The sequence below is a fragment of the Balearica regulorum genome, chromosome 3, assembly GCF_011004875.1.
Source record: "Balearica regulorum gibbericeps isolate bBalReg1 chromosome 3, bBalReg1.pri, whole genome shotgun sequence".
In the NCBI taxonomy this organism is placed as follows: Eukaryota; Metazoa; Chordata; class Aves; order Gruiformes; family Gruidae; genus Balearica; species Balearica regulorum.
In genome coordinates, this window is record NC_046186.1 from 22,955,887 (window position 1) to 22,967,934 (window position 12,048).

The 12,048-nt window shown below is 35.7% G+C and overlaps 1 protein-coding gene across 23 annotated transcripts in view; it reads left to right on the top strand.

Annotated features, from left to right (window-relative positions):
• The window catches only part of DLGAP2 (DLG associated protein 2), a 466,376-nt gene that overhangs the window by 235,803 nt on the left and 218,525 nt on the right, over positions 1-12,048 (top strand). The window lies entirely within an intron of this gene.

Consider the following 12,048-nt stretch of genomic DNA (forward strand, 5'->3'; position numbering starts at 1 on the left):
AATCATATTAAATAATATGTTATTGTAGCTAAAAAAAAAAAAAAGAAAATATTACAGTCACTCTATATAGCTTTCAGTATATCTATTTGTCAGAGGATATTTTCTCCAGAAAAACCTTCTGCCAGAGAACTAAGTGGTTCCAACTGAGAATTAAAAAAAAAAATAAATTATAAATCAACATTTGGATGACTTTTAAGGTTTAAAAGCTGTGGTAGTAAACAGTGCAATTAAACACTGCAATTTATTTCTGGAAGATACATAGGAATCCAAAATAAAGACATTTTTGTGAGATTTATAGCCTGGTTTATTAACAACAGTTCTTTCAAATTATTTTTTTTTAAATGTAGTAAAAGATCAGTGTCACATTTTAAGCTGCTGTGAATTGGTTGTGATCACCTCACACAGTGCTGTGCCATTCAATGTGACCACAGTAGTAGAAGGCTCTGAGGCAGAACCTAACACATATAGCTAGTTTTAAATACCTGATGGTCAGGATGTTTATGCTTGTTTTGTAGGGATTGGTTGGTTACTACATTCTAAATTTCAAATAACGTCTAGTATGTTTCGGTTGAGTTCACAGAGACTTGCTTAATAAGCTGTATGATCTGAAAATGGATCAAATGTACAGTGAAAACAAAAGAAATTTATGAAGTGAAAGTGACACTAGTTAGCAGAAGCAACACTTCAGTGCAATTTGAAGAAATGAATGATAATTGTTTTCACACTAAAATGTGGGAACACAGCAGGGCAATTCCAAGAAGTGCCAGGATCTTCCTCTTACTGGCTTAGAAAGAGATAAATGCATTGTAAATATTCACAGCTTTGATGTTCTCTTCAACTCACCAATTCCTTATAGAACATTTTTCACTCTGTGGTAAACATCTCTCCTGTCTTGCCCTGAATTTAGAGCCCTAAATCCCCACACCATTCTTTTTTCTGTTTCCTTGCAGCATAATGTATCATACTCTATCTACTGTTAATATATGCACAGTGGAGGATTTTGTTTCTTGTTTGAACAGGTAATAATGCATTGATTAATAAATGCTGCATAATTTATTAAGAAAATAATTGCTCATACAGTGATAAGTTAAGCTTCCTAGCAGTACTGAGCTTTTGGCAAGCTTCTTTCTGGCCATAATTTCCGGTGGAATAACATTGATACAGCATTTCTCCTCAGGAGAAGTGACTATAATTAATACTAATTTTAAAGAGGTGATCTGAAATTTTAGGTTGAGGTTAATTTTTAAAGGAAAGGTCAGGCATTGAAAAGAAAACTTCTTATGGAAATGTAGGGATTCAAATGACAATGTGCTTACTAATGTTTCGTAAAATAAATGTACTCAGTAGCTGATTGAGAAGCTTGCTTTCAGAAGATGTGAGACACCCTTCAGTCCCTACTCCACTTAGTTCAGAAGGGGGACACTGAAGCTGAGAGTCCATTTTCCAGATGAATGCCCTGGTCTGGATTATAGGCTAATGTAGAACAGGTCTCCAGTGGCCTATGTAATCATTCTTTCTTTGAGATGGTAGATGGTTGTTTATCCATAATGTGCAACAGAAATAGATAAACATGTTTACCAAAAATGGAAGCAAAAGTCAGTCACCTCTTGTGGTTCTATTTATAAGGAATAAAAATGAAACAAAGGAAGTGCATGGCAACGACAGCTCTGTTCAGTGAATTATTCCATTTCCATAGCTTCAATTTGTTTAGTATTTCCTATGTTTTACATTTTTCCAGTTTAAGAAATGTTAATGTGGATAATCAGATCTAAAGCATGGCCTCTTGGTATATATCCTGACATGTTTAAGAGACATTGTAGAAATATCACATTTTGGAGAGACTTTGGATTACTAGGTGTAAAAGTCTCACTATTGACAAAGGCAATTTTACTGAACAATATTTGGAACAATAAAAGGAGGAGCTTACTGTGCCAGTTGCCGGTAGGTTTCTGAATGAAGTTTCTGATGCTGACATCAACCTGTATGTTTTGGATTCTCTTTGTTGACAGACAGCTTCCTTTTGAGTGAGACACTGAATCCACCGTGCACACTGAGGTGCTTGAATTTACAGCCCTGGCTAAAGCAATGGGGCTGCTGGCTCCTGGGCAACCACTGCGCTAACCTTGCTCTGTCTTACCTTCATCAGCTCCCAAGGGTTAATTTCAAACTGAGTCTAAAACAAGTGGCTTCCTACAATGACTGACTAATCCAAGTCTGGCCACTTAATGTGTGATTTTTGTGTTTCCAGTGTATAGGAGAAACAAAAAGACAAAATAATACTCTGTTCTTCAACATGTTTTGTTTACCCTCAAGTCAATTTATGTCTCTTGCCATTTTACCACACAGAGTAGTGAAACAGCCTTGATCCGCAAAACACATCTGGATGTTTACATCAAGTAACAAAGGCGAGCTCAAGGGCTGCTATCTGAGTGCAGATCAAAGCTTCACCGAGTGGGTTGTTTGTCAGTTTGGGGTTTTTTCATGAGGGGGGAAAAAAAAAAGTGTTAATGCACAGAAATGGAATTTTTAATTAAGCATATAGCAGGAATTAAACGTAATGCTGTAACAGAACATCTCTGTTTCTTACATAAGCATAATATTCAAATCCATTCTGTCCTTTGTCTCTTTTCTCCAACTGATGCACCAGAGAAGGCTGACTAAACTGATCTACAAATTATTTCCCTTTCTTCCGTCTCTGCTTTTCTGTTCATTTATTTCTATCAAGTAGACTTCATAAAAGTCTAAATCAAATAATTGTTAGCACTTATGATTTTTTTGATTACTAATTTTTTTTCTAGAGAAGTAACTTAAGGGATAATATAGCTGGATGGGTGGACAGAGAGGAAACTTGCAACAATAATAATAGTAATAATAAATACACTATTAAATATTTTGAAAAGTCCTTCAAACCATTCTCTAATTCCACTGCCTCTTCTCCCTAAATGTCCATGAACTGCACTCATAACACCGCCACAAGTTTCATACGCTAGTAAGTGTGATGCTTGACAGAACTGCCCTGGAGGTTCAATTACTTGGGGGTGTGATGATGAATGAAAACTGCTGCAGCTCTCAGAAGATCTGCAACAGACTGGCAATTGTTTGATCAACTGTGGCATCCCTATTAAAGCTCTGGTGAGACTGGAGTCTTTCAGTAGTTACAGAATACAGGCATGTCAGAGCTTTGGCTGTTCCCAAAGCACAGTAATGCTGTGAAGATGGAAAAAAACTCACTTGCAGAATTGCAGTTGCTATGCTCTGTGTCTGGAATACCTATAACCCTAAGATAAATACTTTGGTAGCTGACGATGAGCAAACTACTTATTGACACCTTTACTATAAGAAGGTGAAAATTTTCTTGGAGAAAATGCAGAACTGGAGAGGTTATAAAAAAAAAAAAAAACCCACCACAAAAAACCCAACCAAAACCAGCATAGAGGAAGGAGGCATCATGGGAGCAGCAAAAATATTGCTGATGAAGGATTATATAGAAGCTAGGCTTGTGAGTTAGTAAAAGGATTATTATCACAAGACACTTGCGCACGCTACTGTTGACCTACTGCGCCATAAGAACAATGGCAGCAACCCTCCGCAGGATCTCAGGAGACATTTTGAAGTACATGGTTCTCAGGCACTGGGCCAAGAACAGCATATACAATTTTACATATAAAATTCAACTGTGAAATTGCTTGTTAGTGTCAACCAGCAACCTAAGAAAGGTTAATACATTATTTGTTTAGGTGTCTGCTCAGCGGGGCAATTGAGCAGAAGCTTTGCCTTAAGCGGTCAAGTTTAAATATTTCATTATATTTCAATAGTAATCAGCTTAAGCCTGTGCTGACATTTTTTTGTTGAATTAAGTATATTTGTTTGACAGCTGTGGAAAAAGAAAGGTTATTTGTTTCATAGATCAATAGGACTGCCTCACCTACCATTGAATTCCCATTGAAAAGTAAGTATTGGCTGGGCACATAATTGTCAAGTCAGCCTTAATTGTCAAGAATGTAAAACTGACTGCTACAGTGAAGCAAAGTGAAATGCGATGGAAAAAGTGGGGGTTCGGGGCTCTATATTGGGAATTTCAAGGGTACATATATGCATCTCTGCTGTGCTGTATTTACATAATCAAGTTACCCAAAATACAGAGCTGAAGTAAAGAATGACTTAAAATGATAAAACCCTGACATATCTGAAATGGGACCTGTTTATGAAATACTTTCTGTACGCAAACCTGTATTTTGAAAGCCTACTTTCCGTGAGAACATTGCTGCCGTTATTAACTGACAGTCAGGATGCTTACATCTATGTTATCAAACAAGTGCATTTTCTATATACAGATATCCCATGATACCTCCAACGTTAACTCATCCACTGTAAACACAGAGAATGAAGTTTAATTTGCTGTTGAACAAAATCTCCTTTCAGGTGTCTTTGCTGTTACAGAAACAGTCCAAGCCTGTTTTTCTTGCAAGAGACATTCAGACAAAAGCGTATATGTATTCAAAATGAGCACTTTTATCATTGTAATCAATTTTGAGCTTAATATATTTAATGTAATTTATTTACTATTTAATGTAAGACCTCTTTGGTGAGAAGTATGAACAGTTAATGACCTGCAAAACTCTTTTATGTAACTGTAAATTCTAAAATCATTTTACAATTAATTGAATTAATTATGTCTTGAAACCTGACATTCTGGGAATATTCTAGCGATTGATAATAAGTCTGCTTGCCATATATAAACAAAATTCTTTGGTGCCTACAGCTATGTCCATAATTTTCACTGTGAATCAGTGTACTGTATGTATCAGCAGTCATAAGATAAATAGCATTAGATTTAGTAGTTTTAGTACAAAAACTTATAGTCTCATTTTAGATATAAAACATCACAGCTGTAACTAGTAGATCACCTGAACATTTGAGCTATATGAATATTTACTTTTTCCTGTAAAATGATGGTGAAATATCTGGGGAAAAATATTTTGACCGGTTGTCCTATCACTTGCTCACAAGTGCTGTTTGTTATTAGCTTAGATTTTTAGCAAGGTTTTTATTTATTTTTGGTCAATCCAAGGAAAATATCAAGGGAAAACATGTGCACTGCAAGGGGAACAGCTCAGGATAATCAATTCTGTAATGTTAGTTGTGGATGAAGATTTTTGATTTATTTTCCATTTTGCATATGTTTGGTACACCCATCCATCCTGTTGTCCTCCTCATCCCTTTAGTCACATAAAGCAGTTCCTAAAGAATGGGCTGCCTGTCCTGAAAGAGGTAATGCTCTTTTTTTTTTTTTTTTTTTTAAATAAACTCCAAGTATCAACCTATAGAATTTCTAGGGAGTAAGGCTGAGGAACTTTTTATTTATTAATCTCTACAGACATTCATAAACTTAATCCTAAACTTGTTTCCAAAAATTACTGTTGATTACTCAGTTGTGGCACAGTTCATCAGTGACAGAATTAAGTAATAAGTGAACCAACTTTCTTTAAAATGCAGAATATGGTCAGTGACCTAGAAATGAACCTTTAAAATGTGATTCAAAAGTGTGTTTTGTTCTAGATATCTGGGGTCAAGATAAGGATGGGAAAAACATGTAAACCATGAGCACCATTCCTAGTAAGTCCTGGGTGGGTTATATATCTCAGCCGCATACTGACAAGTAATACCATCTCTCCTCCAGCTTGTACACCCTTCATCTCTCACTGCTGTAGGCTATTCATCATTTTGCAGATACAGTTACTGTCCTTCTTTCCCCCCAAGCATATTACCCAGCTCTTCTCCCTTTGTTGTTGTCTTTTCTCATTCCTCAGCAACTTCAGACTTCCTCAGACTCACCTTCAAACCTCGTATGTCAAGCCTGCCTACAGCTTGGCTCACACTTGGCCCTGCTGTGACTTGTTTACTTTGATTTAATTAAAATGCACCCATCCGGAACTCTGGGCACACTACTGACTGCCCACTTTGCAGAACCTTTAATTTCTGCAGTATTTTCACATTGCTTTCTCTCTATACCTGGAACAACCTCCTTCTTCAATTAAAACAAGCAACTTAAAATTTCTCCTTCAAAACCACCTTTTGAATCTTTGGTAGGACTTAAATACAAACCCCCTATTTTTACCTTCTTTAGCCAGGCAGGAATTTAATTTATTTCAGTCACTGAAGAAATAAACTACTGCGGTTAGGAAGGTTTGTGCCCAGCTCAACCTTTATGTCATTGTTTATCTGTGGATTCTTTTTTTCCTGTTGGTGTTAAGATTTTTATGTTAGTGTCAGGACAGTAGCTTCATCATATGAACCTGTGCCGTGGCTTAACAAAACCAGCGTGTTGTCCTCTATTATCTAAGTACCTTTCTGATGGGAAGATTTAGCAGATGGAAAAGTGTGTCTTCCTAACTGAGCCTGTGGTTAATCATGTCTACCAATTAAAAAAAGGAAAGGAAAGGAAAGGAAAGGAAAGGAAAGGAAAGGAAAGGAAAGGAAAGGAAAGGAAAGGAAAGGAAAGGAAAGGAAAGGAAAGGAAAGGAAAGGAAAGGAAAGGAAAGGAAAGGAAAGGAAAGGAAAGGAAAGGAAAGGAAAGGAAAGGAAAGGAAAGGAAAGGAAAGGAAAGGAAAGGAAAGGAAAGGAAAGGAAAGGAAAGGAAAGGAAAGGAGAGAAAAGGAAAGGGGAGAAAAGGAAAGGAAAGGAAAGGAAAGGAAAGGAAAGGAAAGGAAAGGAAAGGAAAGGAAAGGAAAGGAAAGGAAAGGAAAGGAAAGGAAAGGAAAGGAAAGGAAAGGAAAGGAAAGGAAAGGAAAGGAAAGGAAAGGAAAGGAGAGGAGAGGAGAGGAGAGGAGAGGAGAGGAGAGGAGAGGAGAGGAGAGGAGAGGAGAGGAGAGGAGAGGAAAGGAAAGGAAAGGAAAGGAAAGGAAAGGAAAGGAAAGGAAAGGAAAGGAAAGGAAAGGAAAGGAAAGGAAAGGAAAGGAAAGGAAAGGAAAGGAAAGGAAAGGAAAGGAAAGGAAAAAAGAAAAAGTTGTGACTTTCTCATATACAGAGCCATGGCTTTATTCTTAAGTGCCAAGAACATCAATAGCACTCTGTAAAAAATGAATAATTCAAGCAATTAGGAACCTGAATAAATAGAATTTATTAACCTTTTGGATGTGTTTGTTTTTCAAGTAAGGGAGCTTTCTTATCCCTCTTTTCTTTATTTCTCTCCTTATTTCTCTCTCTGTTTCCAGTTCTGACCTCCAAAGCTCTTTCTCATCCTTTCCTCCCACTCCATCCTCATACTAGGTACTACCTGATACTATGACTCTCTGCACATTGCTAATGTATTCTGGTTTTTGTTTGGTGTTTTGCTTTTTTTCATACCCTTTAGCCATAATCTAACATCCTGCTACTCTACCCCCCACTACAAGCAACAAAGAGAAATAACTGTGCTTCAAGTCTGCTCATCTGACCTTTTTTTAAAGACTTCTATAAGGTGAGATGACTCTTCAGTGACTGTAAAAGCAATGACAGAAGCAGACATCACAGAAAACTGTAGATTTCAGCTCTTGGTCAGATGAATCCCACCCTCAGTAACTTCTCGAGCTTTCTTTGAAGTGTGCTCTTGCAAGGCCTGGATCATTTGATCCAGTATTCAGTCAAGACGTGATACTGTATGGATTGCCTGCTTCCACCTCTGGAGCCTCCACAGAGATTCCTAATGCTCTTGGTTTTGTGCTTAGAGAGGAGGAAATGTTTCTTGCTTATACATTGCTGGGTGAAGAGCGTCATTGCTGCTATTGGAAGCAGAAGTAGGTGGGTTAGTACTTACAGGCATAGTAGGACCTTAACACAGCACTTTGGGATATGATAACGTGTCCACGGGAGAAGTGCAGAGGGAAAGCAGAGGTGCTGCATTTCATGCTTTGCTGGTCCTGGTGCATATGTGTTTGCTAGGCTTATTACAAAAATGCTGTTTTTTTCTTGAAACATCCGTGTTGTGGTTGGTGCACTGCTGTGCTCAAGACTGCAACCGGCCTTTCACAAAAAAGTGGGGAGAAAATGGCAAACCTTGAATCCTTCAACTGTAGGTGCAGTTACTTGGAAAAGACTTGGAGAGGAAAAGGGAGGTTCAGGCCAGCACAACGCTATAAGAACTCAGTGACCGAAGATTCCCGGTTACAACACTGATGGAGAAATGCACCATTGGAACTTTTTTTTTGGAGTAAGACTAGGTGTACATTTCTAAAGCTCTTATGTTCCTGCAGAACCATTTTTGAGAAATACCTTTTTTTGCTTTGCCATTGGGATGAAAAACATAGGTGTTATGGTATTTAGAACAAGATACTTATCAGAAAGTATTATACTGGTAACAAAGATCTTGAGAAATCTGAAGTCCTTATCTGCATTTTCAATTCAAAAGGGTATTCTGGCTAAATATCTTAATTTCTTTCATTAATCTAACTTTGGTTTAGGTTTCCATTTTTAAAATTTGCTTTTTCCCAATGATGGCTGCAAAAGATACGTCAATGTATCAGCTCAACTGTAAAATACTTTTTTTTTTTTCTGTAATCAGGGTTTCATTTTAATGTTTCATTGGTTGTTATTATACAAAGTATTGTTCTGTCAGCTTAAAATTACAATTTTGTGTTTTTCTCTCTGTTTTGATGATAATTTCAGTCCCAGAAAATCAAGCATTACTGAACTTTACACTGACTCTAAAGCTGGTTAAAAGGTATAATACTCTGTTGAGAAAAGAAAGACAATGCTATGCAAATGTACACTTTTATTAATGTTTCTTTTCTCATGGAAGTCTTTGGAGTATGCTTCTAGGGTCTCTAATGAGAACTGCTAAAAAGTATTTAATGGTTTTAATTTTCATTTCTTAATTTAGGAAGACTTTAATTCATGATCAGAATATTTGTTTATCCTCAGCATGCTTGGTTCAATATTTTTGCTAATGGGTGTCACATTTCTTCTATTTATTCAGTATGAACTTATTATTTATGGTTTTTAAATGTTTTTTACATTTGAGAGTTTTTAAAATGTTTTTATTATATTTTTGAAACTTATGTGACTAAAGGAGAAATTTTGCTTTCTTATAGGTTAGAGTATATTATATATCCCATTCTAGTGATATATAGCCTATAGAAAGCCAGCTAATATGATTAGATATGTAGATCAAACAAGGGAGACTTGGTTTTAGCAGTAGAGGTTGTGGTCTCATGACCACATGATGATTTTCATCAATTCTACCCTGTTTGGATTCTATTTTTCCTTGTGTTGTAAATGAGCACAATTTCATTAAAAAGATATCTGTCCTTTTTAGTGCACGTACTTTCATTTTGAGATTCTAAAACTTTGGCTTGTTTTGTTCTTGACCTGCAAGAAAATAGCAACTTTTTTCTCAAATGTTTTCTAATTATTTTGGTATATGTGTACAAGGGCTAATTAAAGCAATTCTAGGGAAGCTGAAAGAATTTATTTCAGAAGTATGAGATTCTTGTTGCTAAGCTGCACTGTCCATTTCAGTCTTTCACTTGAGCAGTCTGTTCTCCAATATGCAACCCTAGCTGCTTCCAACTCCATTACAGCAGTAGATTCTGACATTCAAAAATACAGGAGCAAATTAAGAGTACAAAAAAAGTTTGATTTATTGAAATTGCACAGTATTTCATATACTACTATATGTCTTTATCAGCTTAGATTATATTTACCTTCACAAAAGCTTTATCACAAGACCACAGTATTTCATTCAATTAAGTTACTCATGTCCATTATCTTTTCATCTGCAAATTCAGCTGAAAGTTTGACCAAAGTAACAAAACAAAAATTTATTTTAGCTTTACAAGAAGGATAAGTAGCTGCCATTTAAGTCTCTTGAGATCTTAAAAAAAATAGATTGAACTAAGTAGATGATAGAATATGTTCTGAAATTCTTCTTTGTATGTAATTTAGAGTTTACATTAATATGTTCCATCATAAATTTAGTTCTTTCTGGCTCTATAAGATCAGTCAAGGTAATTTTATTTTAATGTCATCTTGCTGGCAGTGTTTACACTGATGTGCCTTTGAATATGAGTAAGAGTCAAAATCTGCTAGACAGGATCCACAGCATGGCTTGGAATAATTGTATCTGTTGGTCTGGGTGAGTTTCTCTGTTAACTAATAACTGTTACTGTACTAGTGGTGCTATTGACAGTCACAGCCCTCTGACTCTACAACTCAGATATGTGATCAAATTGCTTTACTGCACACCATCATGAAGACCTTTTATGTTTCTCAGTCTACCTTAGTCGTCTAGAAAACATATTTGTGCCAAAAGTGCATTCAAGATCATAATCCGTTATTTTTCTCATAAATCTCAACGTGATATCCAGCCTCATGTGAGACTGTGGTAATTAAACTCCATACTGAAAGCTATGTGCTTCATGGATCATTGCATATGCTAATTACCTTTTACTAGGACTGTCAGCTGTATTTATGTTGTAGTAAGCAATGGAATAATTTCATGTACTTGGCAAAATCAGTAGTTATGTAGGTATTTTAATTGTAATTTATATATTTTTTTAAATAAAACATAAAAATCTGATACTTTTTTTTTCTCCGTACTCCAGCTAAATGAAACCAAACATCTTAATCTAAGTAGGTCTGTTGAGTCTTCTGTTCACTTAATAAAGTGTATTTGCAACATATGACGTGTTTTCTATTGCAGTTGTTTTTGCATGTCCTTTTACCTTTCTCTGAATTGGAACAAACTGTTCAAAGCTTGAATTGGATAAACAGATCCATTTTGTGTAATTCAATAACTGCTGATAGATGGTTCATATTGCACAAGCTGGGATGTTATCAATACCTTTTCTCTTCTCTATCATGGTACAAGAGTACTAACTCAGTGTCATGAGAAAATAGTATCAATTGGATTGTAACAGTTTTCTCATTTCCAACAGCGGTGTTCAGAATCTTATTTAATTGTATATTAAATTTTATTTTTAATTTTTATTTAGCTATTAGATGTAATCAGGTAAAACAGCAATTAATTAAATATATATGAACATCCACTTCAAATGTGGTCAAATTTTTGTTTGTATTTTGTCTGATATTGGCATAATGACAAATGTGACTTCCTTGTCTCACCTTATTTAAAAAATAGAGGTAGAATTAGGCTTTTTGCAAAATTAATGCAGGAAAGCCACAGGGAGATGTGGAAGGTGTCTTGTAAAGCAAGAGGCTACATCTGTCTGACCTCTTTATGAAAATAAGCCAAAGTTTTATAAACAATGAAAATATTAGGTCAAACAGAAACTAACACTATCATATTTTTCCCCTGAAAGACTTGGCCATTTCAATATAAACAATCAAGCTTCCAAGTAAAAAATATTATTTATTGTAGGTGAGATTTTGATATTTTGTCACACATTCATGGGAGAAAGAATTGTTTCTATAGAAGTTCCTGGTGATGTACAATCTATACTCAGATGGATGGTTTTTTTGGTTCTCTGTTAGGTTGCCAGAGTCAGCTCCCAAAAAACTGCCTAACAAAATTTGTTCCCAAATTCTGAGTGAGCTCACTGAGGATCTCAATAACAGAAAGTGAAAAGGAGGACCTTTGCTCTGAGCAAACTAATGCTTTTTAGTAGAAAAAATAAAAATACAATAAAGGTACATGTGATGATATTCTTATTCCCTGTTTGTCTACTTCAAAACATCATATTAGAAATCACAAAGCTTTTTTTTTTTTTTTCCCCACTTTAGCACAGTAACAGCTTAATTGAGTTCTGCCTCTGAAAGCTACAGGTGTTCTTCAGCACTTAGAGGTGTGCGGATTGTTTTTCTGTTCAAATGCAGGGCTATGATTGTAGCAACAATGCAAAGTTTGAACCAGGGTACGACTCTTTATGTAAGCACTCCCCTAAGAGTAGCAATGTGTCTTCAGAAGGACATAATTTAAAAAAGAAATCCTACTTTATTTATATTCAAAGAAATGTCTCTGGTGATTTCCCTGGGATCAATGATGACCTTTTCATTGTAGCTGCACTAAATCAACTTCTACATAAATTTGAGTACTTTGAGTATTTTTCAGGT